The 19,479-nt window shown below is 37.7% G+C and overlaps 1 pseudogene; it reads left to right on the plus strand.

Moving 5' to 3' along the window:
* The window catches only part of Arhgap20-ps5 (rho GTPase activating protein 20, pseudogene 5), a 411,817-nt pseudogene extending 395,376 nt beyond the window's left edge, over window positions 1–16,441 (plus strand).
* Window positions 16,442–19,479: the final 3,038 nt, after the last annotated feature.

Consider the following 19,479-nt stretch of genomic DNA (forward strand, 5'->3'; position numbering starts at 1 on the left):
CTTTTATGATGGTGGTTTAGGCCCTGGGAGATCTGAGGAAATACTTCCCAGATTTCACCTAGTGGTGCTGGTCTCTTCACAATCACAGCTGATTTCTTAGCTCTAACTGACTAGAACCACAGAATCTTAATTCAATCTAGTAAACACATGACTATAACAGACTAATATTTCTTTTTGAAACTTCAAAATATTATTCTAACATTTGAACATTATATTCAGAACTCTCAGAATAGCTTATATTCTGTAAACACTCTTGTAGACTAACATTACCCCACAAACTTCTCCAAAATCGCATGATTATGTATATAGCACAACAAAATCCAAAAATGAAGTAACAGCTTCTGAATTCATGAAATTTCTATTGTATATTTTTCTATCTTTTGATGTATATTGAATTTCATATATGCAATACAGTGGAGACCTATCCTTATTTTGATATATTCTGCATTAGTTTGGAGAGTTTCCCAATTTTTATTTGAAACTATAAGAGATATTTCCTCATGTCATTTGCTTTTGTTTTGTCATTTACAATTTTGAGACAAGAGTCTCATGGAAACACAGGCTGTCCTTAAACTGGAGATGGTTCAGCAGGAAAGGGTACCTTTTGCTTAATCTGATTTCCAGAATTTGGTACCTAGGACCCACATAGATATGGTTAAAGGAACAAACTGATTTCTTCAAGTTGTATCCTGCCCTCCAGGTACACATACATAATAAACATAATAGAAAATGAAACAAATGATATTTGCTGTATGACTGAGCATAACTTTTGGCTCTGATCTGCCTGCATCAGCTTCCTGTTCATAGGATTCCTGAGCAATAGAAATCTAACAAATTCAGCAACACTCACAGAACTTCTTATTTGAATGCTTGTTTCTTAGATGCCTTGGGTGTTTTCTTCCTTAATTTTATACATTTTTGTTATTTTCATATGTAGTACATCTTTTACCATCTTTGGTAGAAAAACATTTAAGACATTTTGTAATTTTTCCTTATTCCACACTTTAATTAGTAATGTCTTTAGAGGTACCTTTAATTTCCAAATTATAAAACTCAGGACTTATGACTGCCTATGTCAATATTTTCAAATTTTTTGCTTGCTTTTAGGTTATTAATATCACATTAAAAATAATTTAATAAAATGAATGCATTTGTTATTTATTCATTCATTCATTCATGTATTTATTTATTTATTTTATGTGTATGTATATGAATACTTGTACTACATGAGTATGTGCAGTTCAGAAGAAAATTGCATGAGTCATTGTTATAATAGCATTGAAAGCTTTTTAAATGAATATTTCTTAGTAAAATCCAATTAAATCTACTTATGTATGGAATTATGCCATTGTATGAATTTTACATAGTTAATTCACTGGGTTTGTATAGCAGATAAATTTCAGCTATTATCAGAAGAGAAGAGGATAGGGAGAAATATAGAGTGTACTTGAACTAGCTATACTGCAAGGCATGCATCCCTCAAGCGCTGAAGCATTATGACTGTTTGTATTTCTCTATATGTTCCCTTAGTAGTAAAGTAAGTATGAAAACATAACAGGGCAATTGTTCTGACATATTCGTCTTGTGATCCATGTAGTTCTTGCAAATGTCATTGTTTCCTGTGAAGGATAACTGTATTGGTCCTGGCACTTGCCATTATAATCTGTTTTTGATAAAAATCCAAAATGAATGATCGTTTTCAATAAAATTGTCACAGCAGTAGCTGTGCTATGGCCTTTCTAAGTGGCCTGATTTAGGTCTGCAAGACCTTCAAGGTCTTCTCAACAGGTAACCTTGTCCCAGTAAATAAGAAGTTAAAGGATGGGTCCTCCCTCCCCTTGGTCTCACATAACTCTTGTTTGTTAAATACTACTAATGACACCTAGATATTCTTCATCAAACTAAATGAATCAATGGATCATTAAAAGGTGATCAATGTCTATGAAATTAGCACATAATCACAATAGATATAGAAAGGCCTGTGAGTGAGGTTTTGACTAACATCTTCATCTCTTTTCCAAAATAGGCTGTGTAGAATTGTCATAGTTTGTAAGACAGTGTACAAAAATAGAAATGCACTGAAATTTGGACTGCCAAAATGGTCAAATGTAGCCCAGTCTTTTCTCATGGACAAACCCTGGTTCCAGAATCTGTGGGAAATCAAACAAACAAACAAAAACACAACAAACAATCAAACAAACAAACAAAACTAAAACAAAGATCCAAAGACATCACCTAATTGTTAAAAACATTCTAGAAGTCTATAAGATAACATGCTCAGGTATACTGACTTCCAACTCTACAGGGATCTCTCTCTCTCTCTCTCTCTCTCTCTCTCTCTCTCTCTCTCTCTCTCTCTCTCTCTCTCCCTCTTTCCCACCCTCCCTCCCTCCCTCCATGCACCCCTTCTCACTAAGATATCATATATAAATATACTCCATCATTCCAAGTTTGGAGTCTGCCAGTAATCAAGGATAGCACAAGGCAAATTAAACCCTTTTACAAGATCATAGATATTAATCTAAATGTAATTAGAAATTTATTGTGCACAGGAGACAATTATGTGAGAACCATTAAAACATGGAGGATTTCTTATTCTTATAGGACAATGGAGGGTCTAAACTGCAATGTAACCTTACACAGTATGAATGTCTAATGGTTGGGCTTGTTCTGTGACCTTGAATACACCATGTTATCTCCTGTCAGGGTTGTTAGAACATTTTTATAAAACAACATTAAAAGCCCTAGCAGTTACTGGGCCATAAATAATGTTAATTATTGTGTATGAGGTATATTTGGTTAAGCATTAGAATTAAGAAAAATGAGTTAAAAAAAAAACTCCCCACTAGTATCTCAATGTCAGAAGTGGTTATTACTTCCTGAGGAATATATTTAATGCAACTTCCATGGACTCTTTCTAGGCTTATATCACAATACCTTATATTTTAAAATCTTTAGTTGGCTTCCTTTGTTGAAGAAATGCCTTCCACTTCCCCACATAAATATTTTCCCAGTTTGACACGTCTAGTCTGTACACAGGCTACCTATTGTGTTTTCATTTTTATTTTCTTTCTTTCTTCCTCTTTTTTACTTTTTTCCTTTTTCTCAAATAATGGGGTCCATTTTTCTTTCATTTTTGTACCCCCATCCACCTCCCCTTCCCAACCACTGACCCCGACATTCCCTTATACAGGGGGTCCAACCTTGGCAGGAACAAGGTCTTCTGCTTCCTTTGGTGTCCAACAAGGCCATCTTCTGCTATATATGCAGTTGGAGCCATGGGTCAGTGCAGGTATAACCTTTGTGTAGGGGCTTAGTCTGTGTGAGCTCTAGTTGCTTGAAATTGTTATTCTTATGGGGTTACAAGCCCCTTCAGCTCTTTCAATCCTTTCTTTAATTCCTCCAACTGGGTTCTCAGTTCAGTAGTTTGCTGCTAGAATTTGCCTCTGTATTTGGCATGCTCAGGCTGTGTCTCTTAGGAGACAGCTATATCAGGTTTCTGTCAGCATGTACTTCTTAGCTTCATCAACCTTATTTAGTTTTGATGGCTCTGTGTGTGTGTGTGTGTGTGTGTGTGTGTGTGTGTGTGTGTGTGTGTGTGTATTGAGAGAGAGAGAGAGAGAGAGAGAGAGAGAGAGAGAGAGAGAGAGAGAGAGAGAAATGTGGGGAAGGCTCTGAATGGCCATTCCTTCAGTATCTGGTCCAAACTTTGTCTTCATATTCCCTCCTATGAATAATTTTATTCCCCCTGTTAAGAAGGAGCGAAGCAACCACATTTTGGTCATCCTTCTTGATCTTCATCGAGTCAGTGTATTGTACCTTGGGTTATTCGAGCTGTTGTGCTAATATCCACTTGTCACCGAGTACATATCATGAGTGTTTTCCTGTGATTGGGTTACCTCATTCAGGATGATATTTTCTAGTTCAGTCCATTTGCCTATGAATGTCTTGAAATCATTGTTTTCGTTGGCTGAGTAGTACTACAATGTATATATGTACCATATTTTCTGTATCCATTCCTCTGTTGAAGGGCATCTGGGTTCATTCCAGCTTCTGGATATAATAAATAAGGATGCTAGGAACATAGAGGAGCATATACCATTGTTTTATGTTGGAGCATCTTTTGTGTATATGCCCAAGAGTGGTATAGCTGGGTCCTCAGTAGTGCAATGTCCAATTTTCTGAGGAACCTCCAGACTGATTTCCAGAGTGATTGTACCAGTTTGCACTCCCAACAAAAGTGGAGCAGTGTTCCTCTTTCTTCACACCCTCACCAGCATCTTTCCTCACCTGAGAGTTTGATCTAAGCCATTTTGATTGGTTGGAGGTAGAATCTCAGGGTTGTTTTGGTTTGTATTTTTCTGATGACTAAGGACGTTGAGCATTTCTTTAGGTACTTATCAGCCATTCGATATTCCTCAGCTGAGAATTGTTTGTTTACCTCCATACCCAAATTTTTATAGGGTTATTTGACTCTCTGGAGTTTAACTTCTCGAGTACTTTGTATATATTGGATATCTCTATAAGATGTAGGATTGGTAGAGTTAATTTATACAATATGTTGGTTGCTATTTTGTCCTAACAGCAATGTCATTTGCCTTACAGAAACTTTGCAGTTTTATGAGGTCCCATTTGTCAGTTCTTTAGTTTAGAGCATAAGCGATTCATGTTTTGTTCAGGAAAATTTGCCTAGTGTCCAAGAGTTCATGTATCTTCCCCACTTTTTCTTCTATTAATTTGAGTGTATTTGGGTTGCTATAGAGGTGCTTGATCCACTTGGACTTAAGGGAAATTAGAATGGGTTGATTTGCATTCTTCTACTTGCTGACCTCCAGTTGAACCAACACCATTTGTTGAAAATGTTATATTTTTTCCATTGGATGTCTTTAGCTCCTTTATCAAAGATTAAGTGAGCATAAATGTGTGGGTTCATTTCTTGGTCTTCAATTCGATTATATTGATCTATTGCTCGTCTCTGTACCAATACCATACAGTTTTTATCACTATTGCTCTGTAATAGTGCTTGAGGTCAGGGATGGTGTTTCCTCAAGGAATTATTTTGTTGTTTTGTTGTTGAGTATAGTTTTTGCTATGCTGTTTTTGTTTTTGTTTTGTTATTCCAAATGAATTTGCAAATTGCTCTTTCTAATGAAGAAAAAAATGTGTTGGAATTTTGATGGAGATGGCATTGAATGTGTAAATTGCTTTTGGCAAAATGGTCATAGGTATTATATTAAGCCTGACAATCCATGAACATAGGAGGTCTTTCCATCTTCTGAGATCTTCAATTTCTTTCTCCAGAGACTGGAAGTGCTTGCCATACAGATCTTTCAGTTGCTTCATTAGAGTAACACTAAGGTATTTTATATTATATGGGACTACTGAGAAGGGTGTCACGTTCATAATTTCTTTCTCACTTATCCTTTGAGTAGAAGAATGCAACTGACTTGTTTGAGTTAATTTTATACCCAGTCCCTTTGCTCAAGTGTTTTATCAGGCTTAGTACTTTTCTGGTGAAATTTTTGGGGACATTTAAGCATACTACCATATCTTCTACAAATAGTGTATTTTTGCCTCTTCCTTTCCAGTTTGTATATCTGACCTCCTTTTGTTGTCTGATTCCTCTAGTTATGACTTCAACTACTATATTGAATAAGTAGGGAGAGAGTGGCCAACCTTGTTTAGTCCATGATTTTAGTAGGATTGTATCTAGTTTCTCTCGAGTTAGTTTGATGTTGGCTACTTTTTTGCTGAATATTGACTTTACTGTGTTTAGGTATGGGCCTTGAATTCCTGATCTTTCGAGGACTTTTTTCATGAAGGTTGTTGAATTTTGTCAAATGCTTTCTCAGCATGTTATGGAATTATCATATTTTTTCAGTTTGTTTATATACTGTGTCCTTCCTTATCTTTTTTATGATTTTTGGTGGAAAATCAATTTTATTCTATATTAGAATGGCTACTTCAGCTTGTTTCTTCAGACCATTTGCTTGGAAAGTTGTTTTCCAGTCTTTTACTCTGATGCAGTGTCTGTGTTTGCATCTGAGGTGTGTTTTCTGATGCAGCAAAGTGTTGGGTCCTCTTTATGTTTACAATCTTTTAGTCTATGTCTTTACACTGGGGAATTGAGTCCATAGTGTTAAGAAATATTAAGGACGATTGTTTTGGTATGCTCTTATATTCGGTTTGCAAGAATTTCATTGAGTATCTTTGCAGAGATATACTTAAAGGAAATTGGTTTGAAGTTTCTTTTTTGTTGGGTCTTTGTGTGGTTTAGGTATAAGAGTAATTGTATCTTCATAGAAGGAATTTGGTAGCACTCCATCGGTTTCAATTTCAAGGAATAGTTTGGATAGTATTGGTATGAGGTCTTCTATGAATGTCTGATAGAATTCTGCACTGAACCCATTTGGACCTGGGCTCTTTTAGGTTGGCAGACCTTTAATTACTGCTTCTATTTATTTAGGATTAATGGGGTTTTTTAAATGGTTTATTTGTTCCTGATTTAACTTCTGTATCTGGTATCTGTCTAGGAAATTGTCCATTTCCTCCAGATTTTCAAGTTTTGTTGACTATAGTCTTTTGTAGCAGGATCTGATGATTTTTTTAATTTCCTCTGTCTCTGTTGTTATGTTGTCCTTTTCATTTCTGAATTTGTTGATTTGGACACACTTTCTGTGTCCTCTGGTTAGTCTGGCTAAGGGTTTATCTATTTTCTTGATTTTCTTAAAGAACCAGCTTTTGGTTCTGTTGATTCTTTTTGTTTCTACTTTGCTGTTTTCAGCTCTGAGTTTGATTAATTCCTGCCTTCTACTCCTCCTGTGTGTGTTTGCTTCTTTTTGTTCCAGAGCTTTTAGGTGTGCTGTCAAGCTGCTGATATATGCTCTCTGCTGTTTCTTTCTGCAGGCACTCAGAGCTATGAATTTTCCTCTTAGCACAGCTTTCATTGTGTCCCATAAGTTTGGGTATGTTGTACCTTCATTTTCATTAAATTCTAAGCCGTCTTTAATTTCTTTCTTTATTTCTCCCTTGACAAGTTTATCATTGAGTAGAGCATTATTCAACTTCCATGTATATGTGGACATTCTTTTCTTCTTATTATTGAAGATCAAGTTTAGCCTATGGTGGTCTGATAGGATGCATGGGATTATTTCTATCTTTCAGTATCTGTTGAGGCCTGTTTTATGACCAATTATATGGTCAATTTTGGAGAAAGTACCATGTGATGGTGATAAGTAGGCTTCATTCCAATGAATAATAAAAACCACATTAACATTTCATTAGATGCTGAGAAACATTTGACAAAATTCAACACCCCTTCATGATAAAAGTCCCGGAAAGGAAAGGAATTCAAGGCCCATACCTAAGCATAGTAAAAGCCATATACAGCAAAACAGTAGCTAATATTAAAATAAATGGAAATAAACTTGAAACAATCCCACTAAAATCAGGGACTGGACAAGGCCTCCCAGTCTCTCCCTACTTATTCAATATAGTTCTCAAAGTCTGAGCCAGACCAATCAGACAACAAAAGGAGATCAAAGGGACACAGATTGGAAAGGAAGTAGTCAAAATATCACTATTGGCTGATAATATGATTGTATACTTATGTAATCCCAAAAGCTCCACCAGAGAACTACTAAATCTGATAAACACCTTCAGCAAAGTGGCTGGGCATAAAATTAACTCAAATAACTCAGTAGCCTTCCTCTACACAAAAGAGAAACAAGCCGAGAAAGAAATTAGGGAAATGACACCCTTCACAATAGTCCCAATTAGATAAAATACCTTGGTGTGACTTTAACCAAACAAGTAAAAGATCTGTATGATAAGAACTTTAAGCCTCTGCAGAAGGTACATCAAGAAGATCTCAGAAGATGGAAAGATATCCCATACTCATGGATTGGCAGGATTAATATAGTAAAAAATGGCCATTTTACCAAAAACGATCTACAGATTCAATGCAATCCCCATGAAATTCCATCCGAATTCTTCATAGAGTTAGAGAGAACAATTTGCAAATTTATCTTGATTAACAAAAAGCCCAGGATAGCTAAAACTATCTTCAGCAATGAAAAGACTTCCAGGGGAATCACTTTCTCTCAACTCAAGCAGTAAAACAGAGCAATAGTGATAAAAACTGTATGGTATTGGAACAGAGACAGACAGATAGACCAGTGGAATAGAATTGAAGACCCAGAAATGGACCCACACACTTTTGGTCACGTGATTTTTGACAAAGGAGCCAAAACCATCCAATGGAAAAAAGATATCCTTTTCAGCAAATGGTGCTGGTTCAACTGGAGTTCAGCATGTAGAAGAATGCAGATCAATCCATTCTTATACCCTATAAAAAGCTTAAGTTCATGTGGATCAAGCACCTCCACATCAAACCAGATACACTGAAACTAATAGAAGAAAAAGTGGGGAAGAATCTCGAACACGTGGGCACTTGAGAAAATTTCCTCAACAAAACACAAATGGCTTATGCTCTAAGGTCAAGAATTGACAATGGGATCTCATAAAACTGCAAAGCTTCTGAAAGGAAAAGGACATTGTTGTTAGGACAAAATAGTATCCAACAGATTGGGAAAAGATCTTTAACAATCCTACAACTGATAGAGGGATTATATGCAAAATGTATAAAGAACTCACGAAGTTAGGCTGGGGTTCAGACTAAACAAAAAATTCAGAGCTGAGGAATACCTAATGGCTGAGAAACACCTAAAGAATGGCTAAGATCAAAAACTTAAGTGACAGCAGAGGTTGGCGAGGATGTGGAGAAAGAGGATGTTGGTGGGATTGTAAACTGGTACAACCATTCTAGAAATCCATCTGGAGGTTCCTCAGAAAATTGGACATTGCACTATCTGAGGACCCAGCTATACCTCTCTTGGGCATATACCCAAAAGATTCCCCAACATATAACACAGTCACATACTCCACTATGTTCATAGCGGCCTTATTTATAATAGCCAGAAGCTGGAGAGAACCCAGATGTCCTTCAATAGAGGAATGGATACAGAAAATGTGGTACATCTACATAAAGGAATACTACTCAGCTATCAAAAACAATGACTTTATGAGATTCATAGGCAAATGGATGGAACTGGATAATATCATCCTGAGTGAGGTAACCCGATCACAGAAAAGCACACATGGTATGCACTCATTGATAAGTGGCTATTAGCCCAAGTGCTTGAATTACCCTAGATACACAGAGCACATGAACCTCAAGAAGGATGACCAAAATGCGAATGCTTCACTCCTTCTTTAAAAAGGGAACAAGAATACCCTTGGCAGGGAATAGAGAGGCAAAGATTAAAACAGACACAGAAGGAACACCCATTCAGAGTCTGTGCCACATGTGGCCCATACATATACAGCCACCAAATAGGTAAGATGGATGAAGCAAAGAAATGCAGGCTGACAGGAACTGGATGTAGATCTCTCCTGAGAGACCCAGTCAGAATAAAACAAATAAATTGGTGAATGCCAGCAGCAAACCACTGAACTGAGAACGGGACCCTGTTGAAGAAATCAGAGAAAGGACTGAAAAAGCTTGAAGGGGCTTGAGATCCCATATGAACAACAATGCCAACCAACCAGAGCTTCCAGGGACTAAGCCACTACCCAAAGACTATACATGGACTGACCCTGGGCTCCAGCTGAATAGGTAGCAATGAATAGCCTAGAAAGAGCACCAGTGGAAGGGGAAGCCCTTGGTCCTGCCAAGACTGAACCCCCAGTGAAGGTGATTTTGGGGGGAGGCTGGTAATGGAGGTAGGATGGGGAGGGGAACACCCATATAAAATGGGAGGGGGAGGGGTTGGGGGGATGTTGGCCTGGAATCCAGGAAAGTGAATAACAATTGAAATGTAAATAAGGAATACCCAAGTTAATAAAGATGGAGAAAAAAGATAAAGTAATATTAATTAAAATGATTTTTAATTCTTGTTATTTTTGTTGTTAGAGTTGGAATTCTATTTTCTATGTCGCTTCTTTTGGTGTCATTGCAATGGGATTACTTTTTTGCTTTTTCTAAGGTGTATTTTCCTTCCTTGTGTTGAAGTTTTTCACCTATTCTCCTTTGTTGGGCTGGATTTGTAGAAAGATATTGAGTATATTTGATTTTGTCATGGACGTCATGTTATCTTGGTTTCTCAATCTATGTTAATTGAAAGTTTTGCTGTATATAGTAGCCTGGGTTGGCATTAGAGTTCTCTTGGAGTCTGTATGACATGTGTCCATGATCTTTTGGCTCTCCTAGTCTCTGGTAGGTAGTCTGGTGTAATTCTGAAAGGTCTGCCGTTACATGTTACTTGACATTTTTCCCTTACTCCTTTTTAAACTCTTTCTTTGTTTTGTGCAATTTGTGTTTTGACTATTATGTGATATAAGAAATTTCTTTTCTGCTCCAATATATTGGTGATCTACAGGTTTCTTTTATGTTTATGGGCATCTCTTTCTTTAGATTAGGTAAGTTTTCTTCTATCATTTTGTTGAAATATTTACTGGCCCTTTAAATTGCACATTTTCACTTTCTTCTTTACCTATTATCCATAGGACTGATGTTCTCATTGTGTCCTGGATTTCTTAGATGTTTTGTGCTAGGAGTTTTTTGCATTGTACATTATCTTTGATGGGTGCATCAATGTGATCTATGGTATCTTCTGCCCCTAAGATTCTCTCTTCTATTTCTTGTATTCCGTTTGCAATTCTTACCTCCATGTCTCCTGATCTCTTCCCTAGATTTTTTATCTCCAGGGCTGTCTCCCTTTGTGCTTTCCTTATTGTTTCTATTTCGAAATTTAAATCTTGATTTGTTTTGTCCATTTCCTTCACCTGTTTGGTTGTGTTTTCCTGTAATTCTTTAAGGGAAACTTTAAGGAATTTTTGTGTTTCCTCTTTAAGGAATTCTATATGCTTATTTGTGTTGTCCTATATTTCTTTAAGGGAGTTATTTACGTCCTTCTAAAAGCCCTCGATTGTCATCATAAAATATGATTTTAAATCCAAATCTTGTTTTTCCGGTGTGCTTCTATATCTAGTATTTGCTTAGGTGGGAGAACTGGGCTCTGATGATTCCAAATAGTCTTGGTTTCTGTTGCTTAGGTCCCTTTTGTTGCTTCTTGCCATCAGACTGTCTTTGGTGTTAACTTGTATTGCTGACTCTGAAAGTGGCTTGACCCTCCGTTGGTCTGTGTTTCAGCAGTCCTGTGGACTTGTTTTCTTTCAGCCTGATCTGGGAACAGAGAGCTGTGCTCTCAAGTTTGTATGAAGCTTTCAGCTCTCTAGGTGCAGACTGAAACCAGAAGGGTCCTGCCCCTGACTGTTCCTAGTTCCCCCTGTGTCCAGGGCTCACAGGTGGAACTAAGTGATTTTCTCTTTGGCCAGGAATGTGGGCAGAAAGTATTTGTCTCCTCTGGTTTCTCAGAAATGTCTACACTTCTGAGGGTTCAGCTCTCTCCTCCATGGGATTTGGATGCAGGGAACTGTGGTAATGGTTCAGTTCAGTTCCAGGTGCAGCCAGAAACCAGTTGGTTCCTGCTGTTGACTGCTCCTATATTCCTGTTTCCAGAGGCACTGTGCAGTTTTCTCTTAGGCCTAGAATGTGGGCAGAAGTTTGCAGAAGTGGCCATCTGTCCTGAGGTCTCAGGATTGTCCACACTTCTGGGAGTTCAGCTCCCTCCCCCACAGGACTTGGGTCCAGGGAGCTGTAGGAATGTTCGTGTTTTCATTTTCATGTCAGCTAAAGGACACTTTCTTCAGAATAGTTCTTCTGTATTCCACTATAAAGTAATTTTCTGGATATTCAATATTTAATACACCATTGAACAAGATCAGCAAGGTAAGGTTTGAGAGTAGACAGCCTGCAAGTAGCACTGCCATGTTGAATGCAGTGTTTCTAATGCTATGACTATTTCCCATCTCAGTCTTTATTTGTTCCTTGAACAAGTTATCATTGAGTATAACATTGTCCAGCTTCTACATGTATGTGGGCTTTCTGTCCTTTTTTTGTTAGTGAAGATAAGTCTTAGTCCATGGTGATCAGGTAGAATGCATGCAATTATTTCAGTCATCTTGTATCTGTTGAGGCCTATTTTGTGACCGAATATATGGCCAATTTTGGAGAAGGTACCATAAGGTACTAAGAAGAAGGTATATCCTTTTGTTTTAGGATAAAATATTCTATAGATATTTGTTAAATCCAATTGGTTCATAGCTTCTATTAGTTTGTCTTTGTCTCTGTTTAGTTTATGTTTCTGCTATCTGTCCATTGATGAGAGTGGGGTGTTGAAGTCACCCACTATTATTGTGTGAGGGGCTATGTGTGCTTTTATCCTTAGTAAGGTTTCTTTTATGAATGTAGGTGCCCTTGTATTTGGAGCATAGGATCCAAATTGAGAGTTCATCTTCTTAGATTTTTCCTTTGATGAATATAAAGTATCTTTCCTTATCTTTTTTGATAAAGTTGGTTAAAAGTTGATTGTTTTGGGGTGGGGGTTATTAGAATGTCTACTATAGCTTCTTTCTTGGACAATATCAGTAGCCAACATCAAACTTGATGGAGAGAAACTTGATGCAATCACTAAAATCAGGGACTGGACAAGGCTGCCCACTCACTCCCTATTTATTTAACATAGTACTCAAAATCCTAGCCAGAGAAATCAGACAAAGAAAGTAGGTCAAAGGGATACAAATTGGAAAGGAAGAAGTCAAAATATCTCTATACACAGATGATATGATAGCATACTTAAGTGACTCCAAAAATTCCACTAGAGAACTCTTAAATCTGATAAACAAGTTCAACAAAGTGCCTGGGTATAAAATTAATTCAAACAGACCAATAGCCTTCCCCTACTCAAAAGAAAAAAGGTTAAGAAAGAAATGAGGAAAATGACATCTTTCACAACAGTCACAAATAATATAAAATACCTGTGTGTGATTCTAATCAAGCAAGTGAAAGATCTATATGATAAGAACTTCAAGTCTCTGAAAAAAAATTGAAGAAGTTCTTACAAAATGGAAAAAATTTCTGATGCTCATGGACTGGAAGGATTAATATTGTAAAAATGTCCATCCTGCCAAAAGCTATCTAACAAATTCAGTGCATTCCCCATCAAAATTCCAACTCAATTCTTCAAAGAGTTAGAAAGAGCAATTTGCAAATTCCTTTGAAATAACAAAAATCCCAGGATAGCGAAAATGATCATCAACAATAAAAGAAATACTGAGGTAGTCACTATCCCTGACCTCAAGATTTATTACAGAGCAATACTTATAAAAACTTTATGGCATTGGTACAGGGACAGGCAGGTAGATCAGTGGAATAGAATTGAAGACCCAGAAATGAACTCACTCACATATGGTCACTTGATATTTGACAAAGGAGCAAAAGCCATAACTTGGAAATAGGATATCATTTTCAGCAAATGATGCTGGTTCAACTGGAGATCAGCATGTAGAAGAATGCATATTGATCCATTATTACTGCCCTGTATAAAGCTCAAGTCGCAGTGTATCAAGGACCTCCACATAAAATCAGTTACACTCAAACTAATAGAGGAAACTGTGGCTTGCCTTGAACACATGGGCACTGGGGAAATTTTCCTGAACAAAACAATTGCTTATACTCTAAATCAAGAATGAACAAATGGGACTTCAAAAAATTTCAAAACTTTTGTTAAGCAAAAGACACTGTCTTTAGGACAGAATGGCAAGCAACTGATTGGGAAAAGATCTTTACCAATCCTACATCAATTAGATGGCTAATATACAATATATAGAAAGAATTCAAGAAGGTAGATTCCAGAGAATGAAATAATCTTATAAAAAATGGGATACAGAGTTAAACAAAGAATCCTCAATGACGAATATCGAATGGTAGGGATGCACCTAAAGAAATGTTCAGCATCCTCAGTTATCAGGGAAATGCAAATCAAAATAACACTGAAATTACACCTCACACCAGTCACAATAGCTAAGATCAAAAACTCACATGACAAGAGATGCTGGCACGGATTTGTGGAAAGAGGAATACTCCTCCATTGTTAATGAGGTTCCAAGCTGGTACAACTACTCTGGAAATCAGTCTGGAGGTTCCTCAGAAAATTGGACATAGTACTCCCTGAAGACCCAGCTATATCACTCCTGGGCATATAAGCAAAAGTTGCTCAAACATAAGGACACATGCTCCACATTGTTCATAGCAGCCTTTTTTATAATAGCCAGAAGGAAGAAAAAAGTCAGATGCCCTTAAACAGAGGAATGGATACAGAAAATATGGTACATTTACACAACGGCACACTACTGGCTATTAAAAACATTGACTTCATGAAATTCATAGGTATATGTATGGAACTAGAAAATTTCATCCTAAGTGATATAATTCAATCAGAAAGAAAAACACACATGGTATGCACTCACTGATGAATAGATATTACCCCAAAATATCATATTACCCAGGATACAATCCACAGACCACATGAAGCTCAAGAAGAAGGATGACCAAAGTGTGGATATTTCAGCCTTCTTAAGAAATGGAACAAAAATATTCATAGGAGGAAATACATTGACAAAGTGTAGAGCAGGAACTGAAGGAAAGGCCATCTGTAGACTATCCCACCTGGGAATCCAGCCCATATACATATAGCCACAAAACTGAGACAATATTGCTGATGCCAAGAAGTGCTTGCTGTCTGGAGTCTGTTATAGCTATCTCCTGAGAGGGCACATGTCCTGCCAGAACATGACAAATGCAGAAGTAAAGCTTGTGGCCAACCAGTGTACTGAGAACAGGGTCCCCAATCGATGAGTTAGAGAAAGAAATTAAGCAGCTGAAGGGGTTTGCAACCCCACAAGAACAACAATACCAACCTCCAGAGCTCCCAGGGACAAAGCTATAATTCAAAGAATACACATGGACAGACTCGTGGCTACAGCTGCATTGTTGGGCATCAACATGAGGAGAAGGCCTTGGTCCTGCCAAGGCTTGATGCCACAGTGTAGGGGAATGTCGGGAGATGGGGGAGGTGGCTGGAAGGGGTAGATTGGTGTGTGGAGCAATAACCTCATAGAAGCAGAGGGATGGGGATGGGGGGATGGAATAGGGCTTTTATGGACAGGAAACTGGGAATGGGGATTTCATTTGAAATGTAAATAAAACATTCAAGAAAAGAAAAAAAATAGAATGTCAAGTTCCCTGAAGTTCATTTGATCTTTACTCTCAGTATATCTAAATATTATTATTGTTGTTTCTTCCCTTACAAAATGACTATTTAACAAATTACAACCAACAAACTAAAATAATTTCTAACAACATACCCAGCTCTGTATCCTCAAACTTGTGATTAAAAGGAGAGAATATTCCTTATGAATTCCATGTATGTTAGAGTAAAAATATATTTAAAAGAAAATGTAAATGCTTAAGGAGTCGTATTTCATTGTGATGGGAAACTTTGTTTTGGCTATGATAGATACCATTAGATTAATATTTTAAAATATTTTTATTTATTCTTTGGGAATGTCACCCATGTATGTAATATATTTTGATTGGTTCAACCTCTATTAACTACTCTTTCAGAAGAACATCAGTCATCCATGAACATCAGGCTTTCTGTCTTCCATGGGCTTTAACCTGTACTTGTGCTTTCCAAAGTGTCAATTACATGCATATGTATCTCTGTGGACACTGCAGAGACAGTTAACCAATTTATCCATGTACCAGTGAGTTGCTATTGCCTAGAAAAAACCCTCAATGGAGACTACACTGAGTTCACTACAATTCCAATAGGAAGAATAATGTAGTACATTAACTCTTTTATGCCAAGCCATTCTCATCTTCCTAAACCTGGGGATGTCAAGATTGTAGGTGTAGACCAGAGTATAGATTTAACTGTCACATCTCAGGTGTCCATCAATTTGCTTTTTGAATTAGAAATTCTCATATCCCTGGATTTTACAAAGTACATTAGACTGCTATTCATCAAGCCAGTGAAACACTTTTGTCCCCATCTTCTCAGCTCTGGAATCATAATCTCTATTCAGACAGAACAGATTTTAATGTAGGTTAAAATGTAGACTTGAGTCATTTTGCTTGCAAGAAAGGAGTTTTTTCCAAGTGAATCATCTTTCTAGCTCTTGAAATTTTATGAGTAAATTATAGTATTTTAATTTGTGTGCAAAACTACTATTCAAGAAAGAGACTCAATGTTTAAATGTTAATGTTTCTCATGGAATTTGTTGATATGTTTTCAGGTAAGATGAGTCTAAAGAAACTGGCCAAGAGGAGTACCACTCCCTGGCATGAACAAGGGCACCTATTAGAAGAGTTTGTTCCCACTGATATAATGTTGATCTGGATCATTTGCCAGGAGTTGTACCAGAGCTGCTAAAAATGCACTCTAGACTACAGAGTAATAAAACCCAATGTCAAGTATTCTTCCTTTGTTATTTTGTTGTTGTTATTGTTGTTGTTTATTTGTTTGTTTTTGAGAAAAGGTCCCATGTGGCCCAAACTAACCTCAAATTTTCTATGTAGTTAAGAATGAACTTGAACTTCTAATCTTGTTTACTCTAGCATCCAAGGGGTCAAATTATAAATATCCACTAGCACTTGGGCAAAGATTGCCTTTACCTAACTGATAAGCATTTTTCATAATAAATCTTAGCAAACAAAATTATAGTTTAAAAAACACACATACATACACATGCACAGAGCTAAAAATGAGATTTAAAATTAAGATAAACTCTCTAGGAATTTGTTGTCAATATTAAATTGGAAAACATTCTGTTTATTTTTTTTCATCTTTATTAACTTGAGTATTTCTTATTTACATTTCAATTGCTATTCCCCTTCCCAGTTTCCAGGCCAACATCCCCCTAACCCCTGCCCCTCTCCTTCTCTGTGGGTCTTCCCCTCCCCATCTCCCAGAAACTACCACGCCCACAACAGTCACTTTAACTTGGGGTTCAGTCTTGGCAAGACCAAGGGCTTCCCTTAAAATGCTCTTACAAGGCTATTCATTGCTACCTATGTGGTTGGAGGCCAGGGTCAGGCCATGTATAGTCTTTGGGTAGTGGCTTAGTAACTGAAAGCTTTGGTTGGTTGGCATTGTTGTTCATATGGGGTCTCGAGACCCTTCAAGCTCTTTCAGTTCTTTCTCTGATTCCTTCAATGGGGGTCCTGTTCTGAGTTCAGTGGTTTGCTGCTGACATTTGCCTATTTATTTGCCATTCTATAGCTGTGTCTACCAGGGGAGGTATACATCCGGTTCCTGTCAGCCTGCACTTCTTTCCTTCATCCATTTTGTGTAATTGGGTGGCTGTATATGTATGGGCCACATGTGGGGCAGGCTCTGAATGGGTGTTCCTTCAGTCTCTATTCTAAACTTTGCCTGCCAAGGGTATTCCTTGTTCCCCTTTTAAGGAGTGAAGTATTCGCATTTTGGCCATCCTCCTTGAGTTTCATGTATCTGTGTATCTAGGGTAATTCGAGCATTTGGGTTAATATTCACTTATCAGTGAGTGCATACCATGTGTGTTTTTCTATGACTGGGTTAACTCACTGAAGATGATATTTCCCAGTTCCATCCATTTGCCTATGAATTTCATAAAGTCATTGTTTTTGATAGCTAACTAGTATTCGATTGTGTAGATATCCCACATTTTCTGTATCCATTCCACTGTTGAAGGGCATCTGGGTTCTTTCCAGCTTCTGGCTATTATTAAAAAGGCTGCTATGAACATAGTGGAACACGTGTCTTTGTTATATGTTGGGGCATCTTTTGGGTATATGCCCAAGAGAGGTATAGCTGGGTCCTCAGGTAGTTTCCAATTTTCTGAGGAACCTCCAGACTGATTTCCATAATGGTTGTACAAGTCTGCAATCCCATCAACAATGGAGGAGTGTTCCTCTTCCTCCACATCCTCGCCAGCATCCTCTGTCACCTGACATTTTGATCTTCGCCATTCTGACTGGTGTGAGATGGAATCTCAGGGTTGTTTTGATTTGCATTTCCCTTATGACTAAAGATGTTGAACATTTCTTTAGGTGTTTCCTCAGTCATTTGGCATTCCTCAGCTGTGAATTCTTTGTTTAGCTCTGAACCCCATTTTTTAATAGGGTTATTTGTCTCCCTGCGGTCTACCTTCTTGAGTTCTTTGTATATTTTGGATATAAGGCCTCTATCTGTTGTAGGATTGGTAAAGATCTTTTCCCAATCTGTTGGTTGCCGTTTTGTCCTAACCACAGTGTCCTTTGCCTTACAGAAGCTTTGCAGTTTTATGAGATCCCATTTGTCGATTGTTGATCTTAGAGCATAAGCCATCGTTGTTTTGTTCAGGAAATTTTCTCCAGTGCCCATGTGTTCGATATTCTTCCCCACTTTTTCTTCTATTAATTTGAGTGTATCTGGTTTGATGTGGAGGTCCTTGATCCACTTGGACTTAAGCTTTGCACAGGGTGATAAGAATGGATCAAGTGCAGCCATTTCTTAAGAATGAGAATCTTTCAAGCTGTACCTTGCTTAGCCCCTTTATGTTAGACGATAGACCAGAAAGTACAGAAAGCACATTCCTACCCATTCTCTTGGAAGGCACCCAACCATAAAGCAGATGGTATAGATTGTATTTACTGCAGGGCAAGTACAAGGCAAGAAACATCTCTGGGAAGCTGACTGACCACTATAGATTGTGCTGCAGGATGAAAAACATATATCAAGTTAGATGTCCTTGGTACTGACATAGCTGTGCTGACATAGCTATAGCCTTGTCCTGGGAACACCAGGAGAGAAACATCTGCCACGTCAGATATCCTTGGTCCTTTTCCTGGGAACCCCAGGATGGAAAAACTTATGTCAAGTCAGACATTCTTGGTACTGAAATGGCTGCATTGATATGGTTGCATCCTTTTCTCAGAAACTCCAGAATGAGAATCATCTGCCTAGTCAGATATCTTTGTCACCAAAATAGCTGAGCTAATGAAACTGTGTAACCTTAAATGATTATATAAGCTGTACGTTTCTGCTGGTCTAGGCTCTTCACATCCCTCCTGCGTGAAGACCGTGTCAAGGCCCAGTGCATTGGTATCCCAAAGGAAACCTCTTGTTTTTCCATCAAGACTGAGTCCTGCATGTTTGTGGGGTGGTGGGTGTCCTCAAGATTGGAGCGAGAGTCTCCTCGGTCTGAGGGTCTTTCAAAACATATCAGATCTCAGCTGTACCTCATTAAACTTAGAAGAAGAAGATGATGAGCTCCAAAGAAACTCCTTTTAGAGCTTTCTTCATTTGTGGCAAGCTAGCCTCTGGGCAAAGAAAGTGCCCTAACTTAATCGGCAGACAGAATGCCATCCAGAAAAGAAAACAAAACAAAACGAAAACAAATGCATGGAACTTGATTGCCAAGCTTTGCCAATACAGGGTAAGCAAATCCTTGGTAATTCCTGCTTCACATAAGGTTTGTCAGATACTTTGAACA

The sequence above is a fragment of the Rattus norvegicus genome, chromosome 12 (genome assembly GCF_036323735.1).
Source record: "Rattus norvegicus strain BN/NHsdMcwi chromosome 12, GRCr8, whole genome shotgun sequence".
Taxonomy (NCBI): Eukaryota; Metazoa; Chordata; class Mammalia; order Rodentia; family Muridae; genus Rattus; species Rattus norvegicus.